Here is a 19,970-nt window from a genome sequence, read left to right on the forward strand (position 1 = left end):
AAACGACAAATAACGATGACGACACGACAAAGAACACAAAGGAAAGCACATACTAAATACAGAGGAGGGTAACCACAAGACAAGAAACAGCTGGGAAGGGGGAGGAGACACACAGGGGCAACAGGTGAGCACGATCAGACAGGAGGGAAACTAAAGACAGGAAGTAAACTAGACAAGACAGGAAGTGAACTAGCCAAGACAGGAAGAGACAAAGCAAGAAACATTTCAAAATAAAACCGTAAACTATAAATACAGAAACTGAGCTCCTGACACTGGACTGACTGCCATACATGTAGAGATTAGATTTAAGAACAATTTGGAGTGGTTGGACCTGTATATTAGATCAAATGTGTTTTATAGATCCAAAATTGGGATACTATTTTGTTATTGCAGGAGCATCACATTGCATGTGAATGACAAAACATAATAATAACAATAACATCAAAGGGGCCCAATTATACTCCTTTTCAGGTTTTGTAATTGTATTTTGTGCCACTGCTGAAATGTTTACATGTTTATTTTCTCATACTGCCTGTGCTGCAGCACCTCTTTTCACACTCTGTCTGAAACCAGAGCCCAGTCTGCTCTGATTGGTTAGCTGGCTGGCTCTCTTGTGATTGGTAGACCGCTTAGAGGTGTCCACGTACAATGTGTTGGAGCCCTAGCTAAAGTGCAAGTGTTGGAATGGAATGGAGGACCATTAGCATGCACAAAAACAATATAACACTACAGTGAAGGGAAACCCCCAAAAAGCATGATAGGGTTCCTTTAAGTAAATATACATATCTACTCTTGAAATATATATATCTATAGATTATCCACGGAATACGCACTACAACACATAAAGACAACGTTTAAATTCACATTTCAACATTTTCATTGTTCTCATACATTGCACAATGTGCACATTCTTATTTTAACTTTGTACTGTAACGTCATATTTTTATATACTTACAGTATTTTTATTCTATTGTATTTAATTGTATGCTTTTATTGCACAGTTTTGTAAGCTCTTGAAGCAACTGTCACAATTTTCCCCCTGGGATAAATCCAAGTATTGTTATTCGTATTGTTGATCTGATAATAGCCCTACCTGCTATATGTTATACAACTGTGCTAAGAAGCGGCAGTTTTAACTTTAGTTGCATACTATTTTGATTTCAGAGTCAAAAAGCATCGTCTCTCCACTCCATTCAGGTCTCTAAAATATATCTGAAGTGGAGCCTCTGTTTGTTTCCTCTTTGAATCACCTTTTTCCTAACTGTTCCTGTGTGTTTCTGCTTGACTGGCTGCAGGACTGACACCTCTCCCCAGATCCGAGCATGTTCAGTCGCCGTCCTGTTGCCCCCTGTGCCAGCCTGTCATCCAGCCCAGCCCATCACTCTCACCGCACACAACAAGTCCCCACCTGTCACACACACACACACACACACACACACACACACACACACACACACACACACACACACACACACACACACACACACACACACACACACACACACACACACACACACACAGAAAGTAACTTTTCCTCTTAACTCAAGATAAAACTAAATGAATTGAGAAAATAGGGAAGGCAATACCTCAGTCTAGAAGTACGACAGTTCAATTCCTGGAATGAACCAAATACAAAGTGTGGCCTGTACTTTTAGAGACGTCTCTTTGCCTCTTGGTTACTGCCCTTAAGCAAGGCACTGGAACAACACACTAGCCCCGGCTGTATACCAGCTGCTCCTGATGATAGGATTGGTTAAATGCAAATACAACATTTCGCTATGTAAATGTGTGTAAATCCATTTGAATTTTCCATTTCCGTAAAAAAAAACAATGACTGTTGCTATGGCAACTTTGCTCTGAGCCCATACATCCTTTTTTTATTCTCTTTAAGAAAAATATGCGTTCTGATAAACCTTTGAACCCTACAATGCACAGTTGAGGGCCACTTGTGACACATATATCGTGTCATCTCGCCGCCTTTTACATACTTTCCACTTTGTGTTGCTCCTCATTTTCTATTTGTGGTAAAAGGTCCTGTTTGATGTTAGCTATAAGCGATGAGAGGCGGCGCTTTACAGCGAGTTTAGAGCAGCTGAGAGGCGACGTTAGGCACAGCTAAAGCCCCGAGCTGTTCTAAAATCACTGTCAAGCACCATGTTGAGTGGCTTATTGCTTTTATAAAGCATTATTATAATGTTATTCTTCAGTGGTGCATGAGAAGGTGAGCCTGATCATTAGTATGAACTTTATTGGACTTTTTTTAATGCCCAATACAAATCAACGTCTGTAACAATACTTAAATAAAAAAACTTTGAATGTGGATGTTTTTAAAGGGGCCCTATTATGATCATTTTCAGGATAATATTTGTATTTTGTTCCTCTACTGTGACATGCTTACATGCTTTATTTTTCTCATACTGCCTGTGCTGCATCACATGTTTTCACCCTGTCTGAAACCAGAGTCCAGTCTGCTCTGATTGGTTAGCTGGCTGATTCTGTTGTGATTGGAGATTTTGTTTTAATTTCTGCGTGATATTGTTCTATATCTGTAATTCTTAACCCCATCATTTGAATTAAGGAAAAGTACATTCCCTCTGTAACGCTTTACTTACTCACATAAAAACTAAGAGTCTGAGGTATTTGTACTTTCTTGTATTTCTTCAGCTGCTTTCTTATTCTATTTCCACTTTTTACTAAACCCTTTCATTTGATAGCTTTAGTTACCTTGATTGTTCAAGTTCACATGAACAAAAGAAGTTCATAAAGTTGTATTATAGGTTCAGATTTAACTTCAATTCAGGAACCACACTCCAGCTGTGATGAACACATTAATGCATCATTCATTTAATAATATATAATTATATTCTTCATTAAGGGGCCATTTTGCAAAATGTCTACTTTGCTATAGTACTTTAAATATATTTTGAAGTAAATTCTTCTGTCCCTCTACTCAAGTGAAAACTGAGTGCCGGACTTTGTGGCACTAGAGCTTTTACTTTATGTCATTGTAATCAAGCTGAATGACAAGACACCTTTGCAGGAATTTTAAAATAATTTGCGTTTATTGTCAAAAAAAGGAAAAAAAAGAGAAAATGACTGGTATGCTCTGGCTGCTTAGGGTTGTACCCCTGCAGCAGATGCTCAGAGACACTCACACACACAAACACACACACACACACACACACACACACACACACACACACACACACACACCGGAAGGCCTAACAATAAGAGGCAGCTGTGGCTGTGAGAGGCCAAATCTGCTAATGCCCCCCTATAATATTCATTACGGAGCCTCATCAGTGTCTGCATGGCGGCAGTTATTGTCGGAAAAGTTTACTATCTGGCAGTTACATGTGATTAAAGGCTGGGGTAGATTATTGTCCACAAACCATTGAAAAATCTAAACAACACCAACATTTTTTATTTATTTTTTGTTTTGTCATCCACGTTGAAATGTTCCCTTTACCAAACTTTATCAAAATACAAATGTAATGAAAATAAGCAGCAATACAATTGTTGCAAACTAAGACTAAACTTAAGCAATACAAACTGGTTAAAACAACTTTTACATTTGTTTTAATTCATTTGAATAAACGTTTTTAAGCAATAATAATTCCATATGTTTCAATTAAGGTATATCAATATTACCACCATATCCTAGAGTTGTATTTATGAAATGCATATTGTAAAACCCAAACTAAATATATCAAAACTATTTTTAACCCTTCTGTTCTCACTGAATCTTAATACAAAAAAAACTAATACAAATAATTACAAATTAAATTGAACTAGTCTAAACTAAATAAATGGAATAATTCAAACTTCTTTCTTAAAAGCCCCCCCCACCCATTTATTTTCAGAAAAAACATCAAAGTGCATAAAGTTTACTTCCCCTAAAGACCCTGTCCTTGCAGAACCTAAATCAACTTGATAAGACATGTCTGCTGTATCACACAGTGAAGCAAACAACACAATGAGTAGTAACTTCAGCAGCAGTCAGACAAAAAACAACACAACAAGTCAAACTGCACCCCATCACATTTAAAAGAGAATTCCAGTCCCAAACTTTATTCATTTAGTACAGGAAGAGAAAAGTGCTAGTTGATGCATTATTTGTAGCAGGAGAGAGTTGCATCAGTCCTTTCAGTTGTGACTGAAGTCAATAAGAACCATGTTGCCTCATGCTCTCCCTTCCCCCCCTTCCCCCTCAGCGCACTGCATTGTGGGATATCCTGTTGGTTCATCTCCCTCTGCTGCTTGTCTGTTGGATGTCTGAGCGTCAGCCCTGTCCATGTTATGTTCTGCTCTTTCTCTCTCTGGCCCCTAAAAAGAATGACGGGGCTTTGAAAGGCTTGGCTGTCACGATCCTTCAATAGCAGCCGGCTAATTGCTGACCCTAACAGGCCCAATTAGCTCTTACAAGCTCGGCGCGGGGGCCCATGGGAGCCGTCTGTGCAGACATGGGGACGAGACGTGGCCACCGCCACAGCGTCTGAAGCACAAAGAGCAGCCACACAGCAGCAGTAGCAGCAGCTTCTCTCGGCTTTATTACCCGCCTTTCTCTCCATCTTTCTCCATCTCGTTCCATCTTTCACCCATCCTTTAGTCTCCGTCCGCCAAGCCCGGGCCCTTTGCCGCGGCCCCTCAGAGCTCTCCTCAGAGAGATCTCTTGAAGTGCAGGGAATCAGAAGCAGAAGAGCGCTCTGGGAAAGCTGGCCGAGCGAGAAAAAAACTGAAGACGGTATCAGGACAGCAACAAGCGTGTAATCAGCCCCCTCGTTTTGTAAAAGTGGCTTCTCAAAGAGTACGAGGGCTAATGTGCACAACTTAGACTGATCTTTTCGATAAAGCCCCACATTTAGCAACTGGCAAGGCTTTTCCCTTCTGAGTGTGAAATGTGATAAAGACATACATCTCTCCACTGATAAGGAAAATGTGGGGAGGAGCTGGAGTGCTCGGCGCACAAAAGAGCTCTGTCAAGACATTGGGAGTTTGGTGATTTTACAAGCCATAATTCTTCCGCTAAAAAAGAAGAATGGGAAAAAAAAAACTGCAGAGAGGGAGATGATTAACGCGGGCCGGACTGCTCGTCCCTCATCTATTCTGTTATCTTCATTATTTGGAAAGCATTAAAAGAGGCCAGGGATGGCAGCTTGGGGAGAGGGGCTCAGGAGGTGGGGGAAGTTCTATGTGCCGGGATACTAATTACAGTGTCCACTAATAGCGCCTCAAGTAAACCAGGCCAATGCATCTTGCTTGATGAGAACATGCATCAACCAGCTTAATTGAGAGTAAAATGAGGCAGGCGTGCCACAGGACCTATTAATCAACATTGATGAATGAAAGTGTAATTAGATGTGGAAATACAAAAAAAAAAAAGAGGAAAAGCAATCGGTTAACTTAAAGTTAAGGCTAACTAACACGTTGCAATATTGTGCACATTATCTTTCTAACTTTTTTTTTTCTTTTGTGGGAAATTTATTGGTAAGAGTGTTTGCTGAGCCATCATTTTATTACATAGATATCATATTGCTGCACCTGCAATACAGTATGCACCTGCTGCACAATGCTATCCTAATTAGAGTGTATTCACCTCCATCAGATACATTGTGTCTGCATTCATCCCCTCTATGATCATTGCTAATAAGGTCCACTTCCTCTTTACACTACCAATGGTACTTCCCGCACTGCATTAAGCAGGTGTGACACCTGAATTTGCCGAACTATCCATACAAATAACGCATTTGTCTGTGTCAGGCCACTCGAGGCAAACAACCATCACGGTTTCTAACGTGATCATGTCAACACTTTCAAGGGTTACTTAATGTCATGAGACTCGGGATCGGCGCGTGATGTGCCGTGACATATTCAGCCTTAATCTGTGTTTATTGTTCGTCATATTTATCTTGCGTTGCAGCGTTTTCGTTCCCTGACATTGACATTCATTGCCGGTCCTGCGCAGCCCCATGAGCTATGTGAATAAACACAGCAAACACAACACCCTTGAAACGCCATAATCCCTTTTGTTTTGGTGGAGGCTCTTTTTTCGCTGTGTATGCAAGTGGGAAAGCCTCTCTGGCTCTCCGCGCACACACACACACACACACACACACACACACACACACACACACAGATATACACAAACAAACTCGTGGGTACAAATCAACACACGCTCACACACACACATTCCTCTCCGCTCACTTTCCCTTTCAAAAGCTCTTATCTATTTATAGACTTTGATATGTAAACCTATGAAATCTTACCTCAGGCGAGACAATCAGGCCTGTTCTTCTTCAATCCTCCGGAATCAAAAGACAGAAAGGGGAACAAAAAAAGAGATGAGAAAAGCGAAACACAAAAGAGACACAATGTAAAAGAGAGACTGCAGAGGCCTGGTTATACTATAGGCTTGATAATTACAGCCAAAGACAAGGCAGATTAGGACGATGCTTTTCTGCCAAAATGCTTCCTGAACCGGGAGACTGACAGAGGAAGCAATGTGTTTTATTTTTCAACCAAACGCTCACATTGCCTCCCATCACTTTGCATTAAAAGAGCAGGACGGCGTTGGTCTGCTGGTGGAGGAGAAAAGGAGGCCGGGATTCTGTCATGGGATGGTGCACCCGATACCAAAGACGTGCTGTAATGAAGTGGACATTTGGGCGAAATAAGCGCGGCAGATTCACCAAATTTGGTGAACAGCATGTCTAACCCAGCATAGCAGCGCTGGGCACGAGAGGTCAGCTCCATTTTCTTCCTGCACCCACTGAAATCATCCAGAATGGCCTGGCTGAAATTAGCCTAACCCCCGGAATGACATATCTCTCCAGATAAGCAGCGCGGCGAGACGAGCGGCTGAACGTGAAATCCAAATCAACACATTGTTTTTGCGATGTCAGAAGCAGCCAGGGAATGACCATCACTCTCTGGCTTGGGGATATTTGTTGTCAAAACGGTAGCCGGGCAAACTGTTTGAAATAATCTAATCCAGCGAATCTTGACTCGTTAGGGTCATTATGCAGGCTTGACCTCGTTCTGTAGGGACGGATCTCGGCACAGCGAAGGGGAAGCGCAGGCGGACAGGGGCTGTCTGCAGAAACACGTGGAACTTCCTCCGTCAATAACCATGACGCATATTGGCTTCAGAGACGGGTGGTTGCCTGGTGGAAGTAGCACGACACCCGTTGACTTTAGAGCCCTTTAAGCCCTCCAGCACCAAACAAGACAACACCAATACAGTCAGTTTGTAATAAAAAAACACACATTGGAGGGCTTAAGAGCACTGCTCTGTGGATGCAGGGGCAGTGCATTATAAGACATGCTATTGAACAATTATAGATAACATATAGACACTCTATGTAGCGTATTTATTGATCTGCACCTATGCATGATCCCCCATGAATACTGTTTTTCACTGCATAATTAAATAAAAAATCAGTAGGTACAATGGCAGAAACATATTCTTCAGTTTTAATTTGCACTCTTTTACTCAGCTACGTTTCCTCTGCGTTATTTTGTTTAACAAATGTATCTTTTACATGGAAAACACTTGATCAGTGTAGGAACACATAACCTTTTTGGTGTAAAGGACAGTAAATAAACGTAGACCATGCATATACATTAATAGAAACAGAAAAACTGGGAGACAAACAAAATGAGACTCATGTATTTTGTAAATTAAACAAGCAATTATCCTATACTTGTCCAAATGTAACATCAAAGCACTATTCACATCTTAATTTAAAAAGAACTCTCCAGAAATAACATAATATAACATTAACAGGGGCTGCTCTGCAAATTGACTAAACTCAAATGCTATAAAGGATTTTGCCAATGCTTGTATACTTTTTCTTAAGTAAAACAAAGTTGAAATACGGGACTTCTGCTTAAACTCTGGTATTGCTGTTTTACGTTGTGTCAGTATAATACTTCCTCTACAACTACATCATTGTAAAGAAACTATGTGTTGCCTGTAATATACCTATATAACTAATAATAATAATAAACCGATATATGGCGGGTATTGCTTTTGTCTTAGATTTAAAATCAAGGATCGTAAATTCCTTTCATAAATTCCAATAATTTGAAATGATCTGGTACCTCATAACTCAAAACATCTTACATACTTTTTTTCCGTCTTGTTCATAGAATTGAATCATTATGACAAATAGCAATGTATTATATACCTGCCAGACAAAATGTGAATAACATTTAATCGTAGAATGAGATATGAATAAGTCAGATTTGGGCGTGCCTCACTGCTGCTTCCTCTCCGCCACGGAACTGCTGATAAACTGTTGATTTTAGCATCATCTCCATCACTGTACCCTTATGCGGCCGATGGAAGAGGCAATCCTCTTTGCTGTCTCCTTGTGTCTCAGAAATAATAAATACACTTTTTTTTAATGGCTGACTTTATGTTGCTTTTGCAGCAGAGCTGTCGCTTGGGTAGTAACACTAAAGATGCAATCACAGCGGTCGGCGGGTGGAAGATGGACGAGTGAGCGGGACAGGTGGACAGGTGAGATAAGGAGGTTTTGTGAGAGGCAGTCAGGCCTGGATTTGTGTGGCTGTCCGCTGCCGGACGCTTAATAGCTGATGGCAAGCTGTGATTGTGATGAACATTTTAAATCTCCGGTCCAGTTTACCTTGACCTTTTTTCCTTCTTCTCCTGGGCTGTAACACATTGCTGGTACCTCATCTGTTGTGGAATATTAGTGTCTTTGTTTCACTATGAACGTCACTTGGTCACTTGAGTCACTTGGCCAGCAAGTCTGTCTTGCTGGCCAAGTCCTATTACGTGAATTCTTGCCAAAAGTTTAAGCTGCGGGTTGGGTCCATCCGTAATACAAAAGGAACATTTTCTCACAGCCTATCGACCCATGCAGAGTAGTTTTGGTTTGATTTGTGAGGGTTTTGAGATGTCTGTCTCTTACATCTTTTTCATAGAAGGCATACAATACTATTTTGAAAGCATTAAGATCAACATTTAAACATGTTGGCAGGTAAATATCTTCCTGGATGCCTGTAACTTTTTTGTCATTAGTCACAATCTGTGGTTTTCAATTCTGTTGGCTTTTAAATTAAATTCCGTCTCCTACCACCCTTCAGCACAGATTATATTTGTGTGTGGTGGCCATTTCAATCAAAGATTTAAATGGTTTTTGAATGCGCCTACCATCCAGAAGAAGTAAAAATGTCCGAATACTTCTCTAAACCTAAATGACAGAATGAGGAATATGCTAAAGAAAACCCACACAAAGCCTTATTACCCTAGGGGAATACCAGTAATATTGGGAAATTGGTAGCAGTGCTTGAACCTGTGCTTTACTTTATAAAGTTACGTTACATTGAGACAATGAATCTACTGTTAGATTTTGTCATGGTTTGTATGTCTTTTATGCAACATCTTTCCTATGCAGATTTTTCTTATACAATTTCACATGACTGTCTTTTCTTCCTGTCTTTGTTACTATGGTCACACGGGGTTGCAGCCTTACAAAAAATGTCTTAGTAAATTGCTTTTCTGGTCCTTTTTTCGGAGGCCACTTGGACTTATCCTGTTGAAACAAAGAGAAATCTGAAATAAATAATTGTTTATGTTTATGCTTTCATTTTTTAGCTTTGGGCAACTTCATCGTTTATGCAAATCTGATCTGGATAATCAACAGAAAATGCTGTTCGCATTTTTTGACGAAGCAGTGCTTATGGTTAGTTAGTTTTACTGGCATTCAATTAATTCATCATATCCGTGTCCAGCAAATGAAAGCTTTTACATTTCTGATGATAAATTCCTTCCTTGGAAAAATTCCCTTGTGCACAGGAAATCTTCTGTTTTACATTTATGGCAGTATCAACATTTTTTTTAGGAGAGGACGCTAGAACAAAAACAGAAGAGCCGGGCTGAAGGCAGCTGTGGCTGATCAGATAATGAGAGCTCCACCTACAAAAACACAAACTTTATCCACAGACAAATCAAGACATCACAGTGTTGGACATGAGCCATGTTGTTTGACTCTTTGAAGTGCAGCGTAATACATCCTATGAAAGAAGATTGAAACAAACAACCAAAAGCATTACTGCCTGATGTGAAACAACTGCTACAAGTGCCGTAAAAAGGCTTTAAAGGCAATCTAAAATGCATAACAGGTCCGTAATTCTACCAAGTCTCTCCCTGTTTAGCCTCTGAGTTTGATCGATGCTCTCTGGCCAGCTCTGTGATGAGAGAGTCATCCTTTTGTTTTCTATCTCTGGTGGATTTGAGCGAAGTTTGATGGATGTGGGTGGACTTGTCGCACGTGGGTGTTATCTCCTTTGTTGTGTGAAATGGAGACAAAAGAAGAGGAGTGCACGAGAAGACTGTGATTTTTATCTCTGAAGTGCAAAAATGTTTCTCGCCGCAAACACGGGAGGGAGTGGGAGAGAGATTAGAGCTGTTGAGGAACAAAAATAGATTGATCAGATAGCACGATAAGAATAACGGAGGGCTTTGTTTGTTAATTCTCATTTGGCTTTTTTCTCTCTCTCTCTCTCTGTTGTGTTTAACATTTCCCTGATCCTCCCCTTTTGTTTCACCATAGGATCCTGTTATTTCGTGAGCGGTAAATATGGAAATGTCTGTATTTACACCTTGTAGTAATTAGTCTCCTTTCCTCCATAGATTAAAAAATAACCTAATTAAGGAATATTATTGTTTTGCTTGGCTCCACACCTGGGCTTACAGGCATTGTGTGTGGTTACTGTGTGTGTTTGTGTGCTGGCCTCCAGGGTGGTGGTCCGCCTGGCTGGTGTGTACTCCGGGCTCCAGAGCCTCCGTGACTCGCTAAGGGGAGTCAGACATGGCCGCCCAGGCTGTTGGGACCGGGCAGGGAACACACCCTGGAATTACCTGCACTTAATCCCCACAGAGAGGTCAGGTCTCTGTTCATGCAAAATCTCCCTCGTGTGGAAGAAAACACCTGCGATACATTTACTTCTCGGAACCAATGTTCTTAAAGAAGCCCCGCGGGAGCCGAAAAACATGTGCGCGGGGAAAACTGTTTGTTTGTGTTTGCGTTTATTTATATTAAAAAGGCTGAGCCATATGTGCATGCGCATGCAGACATGAAAGCAAGACTTGACGTATCGCAGCAGAGAGTTCAAATTACTTTTATGACTTTCCTCCATCATGCTGAATTTGCCGGCGTGGTTGTCTTTTTTTCCCTGCGCTTTAACCATGTAACCTTTTACTCAAATCTGACAGATGTGGAAGTAATGATGCCTTCTACAAGCCAGGCCTCGCAGTATACAGGCCCCGCTTCTCTCCGTAGGCGCCAACACTATACCTGAAGGGGCTCTGATAGAGATGATTTCAATTCTTCTCAGCCGTTTAATGATGGATGAACTTGCAGCTGCAGCAACGTTTGACAAGCCGCTGTCAGCTGTGACAGCCGGGACTGAGTGAATGAAGGGAGGGAAGGTAAGGAAGGAGCAGAAACACACGGGACGGGGACGTGCAGACAGACCACAGATGATGGCAGATGGAGTTAAGGCGGGAATTGTTAAGAAAAAAAAAATCGCCGTTCAATCTGCGGCATTGACAATATGGTGTCAGCTTCTCGCCGCAGAGACGTGACAGGCTGGCAGGTGGGCTGCTGCTGTCTGTGTCACCGACTGGGAGATCAGGGCCGACATGCAGAGACCCCCCCCCCCCTCGCAACCCAGACTCCAGGTTGCGAAGCTTATGATTGCAGCCGAGGCCGCGGTGACACATGAACTCACAGTGGCACTGGCGTACGCACACACTCGGCGGGTGTAAAGTTACATCGCCTATCGCTAATTACTGCCACGGAGCCAGCATTCAGAGCCGGGGCTCCAAATTACACGGCTCAACCACAACAAGGGCGATGTGCCCAGCAGTCATTTGTCAGACTAATTATTTGTCTTGGGCTCTTGTAATTGCAGTGAGAACAGGTACTCAGGTAATTGTGTGGTAAGCTGCAATGTTAAGTGATGCTTTCCCTCCATTTTCAGGCGAGATGAAAGGACTGGAGTGCTGAAATACATGGCTCAATCCAGCCTCCCAGTCATAGTCTAAAAATACATACCCACGTTTGAGTTTTTTTGAGATGTTAAGATCATCAGCATGGGTAATGGTATTTTCCATCATACTGGCTACCTCCTGAATATGTGTGAATAAGTCCCTTGTGTATGCCGATTAAAAAGTTGATTAATCACAATCCATGAAGGTAAAATACTCAAGTAGATGTGCAAGTAGTTAGAAAGAAAAGTCTTATATCTCTGAGCATTAGTTGTGGTAATTCAAAGGAGCACATTTCCACTTTGTGCAGTATGACGTGCATGCCTACCAATATAAGAACACAGGCCACTGCATGTCATTTGCGATGATGTTTGGCTCAGTAGCACTGTCACCTATCATCACAATTATGACCGCGCGCTATGTTATTCTTATCTTTTAAATGTGTATCCCATGATTCCTCACGGGGGTAATGTGGGGCCGACTGGACACGATGTCAGGTTGAATATTATAATGAGCAAAAAAAAAAATAACTCATCGAGAAAGATAACCAGAGGGACTTCTTTTTTATTTTTTTTATTTGCCCTGAATCCAATAGCAGCCCTCCCGCTGTCTGTGAGATTTGTCTGATCTTCAAAATGGTCACCAGATTCTTCCGTGTCCCTTCCTGACGAGCAAATCAGTCTCAGTTCTGGCCGTCTTTTAATGCCGCTCCATGCTCAACATTGCCCAGGGGCCTCCTCGTTCTTTTGTGTCAGGGAACACGCAAGCTACTTGAAAAAGGATCCATAACTATCAGCGACAGCCGGGCCCAAGCGCGGCTGGCCTCTTGCCGAAAAGGCCACATCTACATGAAAAGGTAGAGACATGACAGAGTCCTCCACCTTCCCTTACCTTGGTTTAATGCGGTGTGTGGCCCGGGCACGTCTTTTTCATGTGTGCCGGGGCAAAGAAATGTCGACTCTATCATTAATATCAACAGGCAGTCCTCTCTGATAAACAAAATGTTCCCTCTCATGAACAGAATGTGTTTGGGTGTCCGTCAGTTTTTCAGACACCACCTTTATAGCTTCCACTCCAGGATTAAGTGTTTTGCAGCTCAACACAGTCACCGTCTGTGTAATGTGCATGATCAGTGTGTCTGTGGAGGATGAGAATAAGGAGTAGGCGTGTGTTTTTTTTTTTCTTTCTTTCTCCTTTTCACTCTCTCCTTCTCTTTCTTTTCTCTCCTCACGGAGGAGACACCACGGTGCCATCTGCTTTGCATTTGTTTAACAAAGATTTATTGTGCAGCAAGACACTAATCCAAAACACACACACACACACACACATCTCGCCTTCTTCTCGTCACAGGCCGCGAAGAGAGAAAAAAAAAAGTGAGGGATGTGGGATTGGAAACGCTTGGCGCTCTCTTTGTCAACTCTCACTCTGACGAGAGGAGAGAGAGCCGGCTGGCACACAGAGGTAGGAATGCCAATTACGGCCTCCTCTGCCTCCATGTGGCACACACCAACACGCCGATTTGGAGCTACAATTATAAACTTGTCATACACGTGTTTATGGTGAGGTGGAGGCATAAGAGTGCACGACTTTGAGTAAAAAAATAAAAGATGGATATCAAAGCAGGGAGAAATTGCTCGTCTGTAGCTCCGCAATGACACGATTCATTGGTAGCGCGGCGAGGAAGGTGTTATGCACTTCAGCATCAAACGAGTAGGCAAGGATTATCTTCTCCTGGTGAAGGGAAATCAGGTCAAAGTGGCTCTCAGGAACAGCTCGTATCATGTCAGCTTGGGAGGCAGGGCGATGTAACTGGGCCTGTTACTCCACTCCGTCCTGTCCAGGTGAACCCTCGTATCCATTGACTCCTCCTGCCCTTTTTGTCACCTGCATGCCAGATAGAAAAGCAGGGTCCTGGGGGCAGAGGCTGTGCAGCCCCTTCGACTGGAAAAGGCCACCTCCAAGGGTTGGTAGGGCCCCTCATAGACGACAGAGAGGTTAAAGTTTCCCTGGGATGCGGCGGTGTAAAGCCTGTCGAGGCGCTTTTGAAACACTCGTCTGCTTGTTACCCTACTCCAAGAAAGGGCCTGGGGGTCCCCATCTGCCATCTAGTTCAACCAGGGTGTTCATCATTTAGGGGCTAAACACGGGGAGGCACACACACACACACACACACACACACACACACACACACACACACACACACACACACACACACACACACACACACACATGTTCTTATGTATATGTACTAGCAAACAAACGCTTACAAAAGGACACACTCAGTCAGGATGTATCCCAGAGATCCTCTCCAGTGCCAGTGTTCAGCGAGGAGCCCTCCAACCTTGGGGTGAAGCCCCTGCCAGTTCACCTGCCAGGGCTGGACAAGCAGAGCACTTAGCGCCCCGGAAAGGCCACCATCGCCCCCGCCCATCCACACCCACCGTATAACTCAGGGTCAAGGAGGCTTCACCCGCGCTCCCGGTCCCTCTCTGCCAAGCATTGCCCGATGTCACCCAACGCGCCCGGCTCGACAACCCACGTTCTTTAAGCCACTCACGCCTCTGCTGCATTTGTTGGATGTTACTAACCAACAGTGGCAAGTTAAAAGGTATTTCTATCACAGTGGATTTTTATGTTTTAAATAAAACCAGATTGCAATCCTGTCACTCATTTGAACACAAAAACTCAGTTTGAATCAACTAAATTCCCCAAAGTCTAGAGGATCAAAACTCTGTACAATCACAACATGAAAAAACTAATCAAGGGCTTTATTTTGGGAATGCTGCTACAACTATGTGTGTTTGATAGAACAAGAACAGGGGGAAATACTGTACTCAAATTATTTGAGTGTGTGCTTTTCCAAGCCAGAATTCATTATTTTAACAGTGGTATTTATTGCCTTGAGAAAGAATGCCCCCACTTCTCCCCCCTCCGCTAAATTAGCCTGTTGTTGCTGTGTGCTGCATGCTGTGCAACATCGCATCGCTGAGAATAAGGCCTGCGACTGAAAAGAAGAGACATGAATGAGAAAGAGGTCCAAGATGAAAAAGAAAGATATCCACCCTGGGAATGCAAGCAAACAAGAGGATGTGGCCAGTTTTTCTCATGACCCCTTTCTCAAGAAAACACAAAAGTAAAGGAACATGCTCTTTTTCATTTTTTTTCATGAGTCTTTGTAATCGCCAGAGCTTTGTACATTTCATTCCCCATCAAAATTGCAATCAATCACTTTGAGAGAGCAGGATGGTTTCATAGGGAATGTGACCTGGTTAATTGGTGCTGTGTAGTACAAGACAGTTACACCAAACTAAGACTGACAAGTGTTGTTGTTATCCAAATGTAGTACTGTTGTTGTGCTAAATGATGAACAGTAAATGGAACCTTTTAAAACAAAAATCCTACATTGATTTTGCAGAGACTTTGAGCTAGAGAGCACCACACGTTAACATTTATTTAAATGTTGCTAATACAGTAATACAACAATTAATTTTTATGGTGGTAAATCTTTCATATAGAATTATATTAAATGAAGAATGTGTACCCTTTTTGCAACATTTGTTTTATATTACAAATTGTAAGTTAGTATTGTGCTATGACTGGCTGATTCTCCTCTTTTTTGTATTGATACTTTTGCAATGTGCAATGTTAGGTTGCCTTGTGTTTTAGGTCTTACACATGCACAAAGAGCATCCATTCTCCAAATTGCCCTTGTGGAAGCTTTGAACTCCATGATAGCATGGAAGTTTTGCAGATTGCCTTGCAATGATAAAACCAACAAAGACTTAGATCCCCTTCACATTAAACTAACATCATATTAAGAAGTTCACGATTGGTCACAGCCTTGTCCTCAGATTGGGCTTGATCTATAAAAAGGGGAAAAGTGAGTGAAATGATACCAAACACAACTTGGGAAAAATGTGAATCGTAAAGCTTTTACTTGTGCAAGTCAGTATGGTGATTGCTGTTGGAAAGAAACTTTTGTGGTGGCAGATGGTGCTGCTCTAATGCACCAGAACTGTCTTTTAGAGGGTTAGATGTCAAATAGGTGCTTGTCTGACTGAAAAGGGCCAGCAGCCATCTTTCCTTTGCCTGTTTCTGTGCCCTGCCATTCTGCAGGTTTTTAATGGAGGGCGGGCGGCAGCACACTAACCTCTCAAACTCCTGAAATGACATCCTGCAGCATTGAGAAAAGGCAGAGGCATTTACGGTTGATGTAGTTAGTCCGCGCTTGGCAGTGACATGTTGATAGGTTAGCTCAACTAGACAAAGGACGGACATCCTGTGTTGGGTCTTGCTAATTACATTGGAGATGTTTGCATCCTAGTTAATGGTGTTGCAGATGGTGGTCCCCGAGGAACTTGAATGACTCCACTGTGTTCACAGTAGAGTCATTTGGGCCTGTGGGTTCTTGTGGACGTCCATCCTCACCTCCACCATCTGGATGATATTAAGCTAAAGATCTCTGATTGCACAACAAGGTGGCATTCTGCCTCCCTCCCTGTGTTTAGCCCTACTAATACAGAATCATTATCAAATGGCAGGATCTTGGAGGAGAAAGTAACAGCATTTTTGTGCCTTTCCATTGATTTGTTGTTCAAATCTGTGTTGCTGGGAATGTCAAGTCCCTCTTTTCTGTGGAAGGCCCGGTAATTGATCCTAGAACACCTTGCTAACCTAGCTTTACTTGAAAAGATGATCATATCTTTAAAAAAACATTTTGAGAATCTGACACAAAAGTCTAACTTCTGGACACACCTTTAAATGTTTTTGTTCCCTTGGTTGCCAATGCAAAAGAGATTGAAGCCCTCTCATTGGAGCACTCTGTATAACAGGATATAACTGACGTTTTCAACGTTTTTTCCTATTTCCATTGGTTCTTCCGTATTTCTTCTAGATTGCACATCATTCTGGGATACAGAAAAAAAAAGTGTAATCCATCAAAACTAAATGAAGAACCAATTAAAAATCCACAGCAGTGACATTCAGTAGAAGACAAATGCACATAGAAGATGCTATTCTTTCTGGTCCACTGTCACAAAATACTTTCCACTAAACTACTTTAAATTTGCTTGTGAAAATATTATCCCTCTGTCTTTCTTTTCTCTTTTTCTAGCACAATCCAAGCCCCAGGGACAACTGAAATTACACCAACCTCATTTACATTACATGTATCGGTAAATCCTCAAAAATAAAGGCTGTTTTATTCTTTCAGAAAGCCATTCCTCTCCCTTCTGTGTCGTTTCTCTGTTTTTACTGCTTAGAGGACATATCACATTTTTGGGGGTGAATCAACATAGTGTGAAGTCTCCATTTCTTTACCCATCAGGAAAGCTGAAAAACAGGCCTGTGCTTGGCGTTGGAGACACACAGGGGAACTCTCATTACATCTCTCCCCTCGACTATCTCACCTGTAACACATGTTTTATAAATACATAGTCATATACAGTACATGCCCATACAAACACTCCTCACACACCTAAATAAAACAACACCAATATAGTATAGACAGCAAGAACGGGTCCAAAGGGAGATGGCCTGCAAAACACGCATTTGTATCCATGTTGTTGTTTATCATATTTACATCCCTTTTTTCCCCAATGCTCCTTCCTTTTGTTGTGTTGAACCCTCTAGCTCAACATTAACTTTTCAATCCTTTCCATCTCTCCCTTTGGCACTCCCCTCTGCTAATTTACCCTCCAACCCGCTGCTTTCGCCATGTACAATTACAAAGGGGAGTGCTACTTAATGCGCACTAATAATGTTCAAGCTGAGAAGGTTTGTCGGTAATAATTACTTCCTGCAGAATGAGTTATAGCAGTCGCAAGAAGTGTATAAATACCTACTGTTGTTCCGCCTAATTTTCAATTTCCAGTGCAATGGGATTGTCTCCTGGTGCCGAGTAAATCATTTTGTTTTGCATGGGAAATTTGTCACAGGTGACACTGGACTATGTTTCATATAAGATTTATGCTAGTATTGAAATTTGTTTTTAATAGTTTTCATTTCTTCCAGCATTTACTTGTGACAATTACTGAGTAGTTGAGTTTCATCTTAGGTAGACAACAAAAAATACCCTTAAAAAATGGGGAAGATGGGGGTTGGTGACGGCACGTCCTTCCAAAGTGGATCAAATTCCAATCTTAGATTGCCTCCTTGGATAATGTGGAAATATTAGAGAAGCCTTGATCTAAAATGGAGCATGGAAATGAAGTGGCAGAGGGAGCCCTGAGGACAGGCAGCAGACACAGCGCTGGGCCAGCCGTACATACCTCTGGGAGGCTGCAAGCAAAGCCTGCCTTTCCTATGTAAATGTCCCATTCCACACATTAGTCATACTGCCTTCACCGTGCACTAAAGTGTGCCTCGCCCATCAAATCCTGCCTGCCTCCGTGAAGATCCCTCGAATGTTCCACAGATAAACCCCAGAGGCCCTTCCTACCCCTCCACCACCCCCACCTTCAGGACCACTGATTGGTTAGATACCCCAGGTAAATGGTGAAAATTCTAATGGGACACTTGAATGCTGATGTCAGGAGTTTTCTGATATGGGCCAATTGATGATACATGTGAACAAAATACCTCTAGATAAAGATGTCTTTCTTTTAGCTTTCAAGTAAAATGACTTCAATTGTTTTTATGATAAATGTCATAGTAAAAAAAAACACTGATTGGTTGAAACAATATCATACAAATTGGCAAATATATGACAGAATGGCAGATTGGGAAATCAACATTTACCCTTGAGTCATTTGGTATTGATTACCATAACTATTGACTTTCACATGACTTCTGATTTATTTATGTTTTCCTGGTTGTAACGGTCAGTTACAGTACCTTTTTTATATTACATGTTTTGAACCAACAGGCAAGTCCCATTACCCCTGAAGCTTTATGAGCTCCACCTTATGGCTCAGTCCTGCCCTATCCCACACCATCAGTCCCCCTTTCTCCGTGCTCTGTGTCTATTGTTGAACGGTGAGGTCTGGGCCAAATGGGCTAATTTATTCCAGGATTAATTGGTCTCGGGCTGTATGGCTGATTAAAACCTGTAATCGCTTACAGGGGAGAGAAAGAAGACGGGGGGTTGGGGTACCGCTGCTAACCAAATGACTCTATTAGATGTCTCACTGTCCGGCCAGATTCACAATCTCTGAGAAGACTCTTTCATTTTTTATTGTTTTATCTGTTGATAAATTGAACATTTGCCGGAGTATTTGGCTGTTTAGTCCAAACACGGTTTAACCAACTGTGTCATTGGACATTATTTTTGTATTTATTGGGGTCTGATCGTGTACTTTTTAGCTTTACCTTAGAAACAATTCATTATCAATTGAAGATCCTCCTAAAATATAATACAAAAATGTTTCCACATATTTCAGATTATACGAGCCTATTAACTGTAGTTATTTAAAAAAAATAAAAAAAACAAACCCTGTATGATAAAACACAAAAAGAAACATTGCTGTGTTGAGTTATGGAAAGATTTTGGTTTGGGTTCAAATAAGTAAATGTGTAACGTTATTTTTGTTTAAGTACAAACGCTGATGTCAGTTAGGCATGTCTTCTATGTTACGTATATTAAACCATTAACTTGAATACATTATTTAAAATAAGTTAAAGGGTTGACTTTTTAGGCAAAAGTCCTGTGTGTTGGCCTCTATTGGGACTTTGTCACTCTTTATACTACATCACCGGACTTCTTCTTACTAATGACTGCGATCCCTAAAAGTTTCCAACTATAGTAAGTTTGAGATCCATTTTACAGCTAACCAATAGATAATTAATGCATGACAGCCCAAAACAGCCATTAACAGTGATCTCATAACATTCAAAGCAAATTCTGTTTTAAGCAACAACAGATGCAAGCAAATGCTAATGTCGCTCTGGATGTGTACAGATGCAACAGTTTGCTAACATGCTCAGCATCTTGATAAAGTCATAATATATC

General features: G+C 41.8%; 1 long non-coding RNA gene across 1 annotated transcript in view; it reads left to right on the forward strand.

Annotated features, from left to right (window-relative positions):
- Positions 1-17,215, forward strand: part of LOC134862338 (uncharacterized) — an 87,890-nt gene extending 70,675 nt beyond the window's left edge. Inside the window, exon 3 of the long non-coding RNA XR_010165493.1 lies at positions 17,136-17,215. This is a non-coding gene — a long non-coding RNA (uncharacterized LOC134862338). The remainder of the gene's footprint in view (positions 1-17,135) is intronic.
- The last annotated feature ends 2,755 nt before the right edge of the window (positions 17,216-19,970 follow it).

The sequence above is a fragment of the Eleginops maclovinus genome, chromosome 3, assembly GCF_036324505.1.
Source record: "Eleginops maclovinus isolate JMC-PN-2008 ecotype Puerto Natales chromosome 3, JC_Emac_rtc_rv5, whole genome shotgun sequence".
Taxonomy (NCBI): Eukaryota; Metazoa; Chordata; class Actinopteri; order Perciformes; family Eleginopidae; genus Eleginops; species Eleginops maclovinus.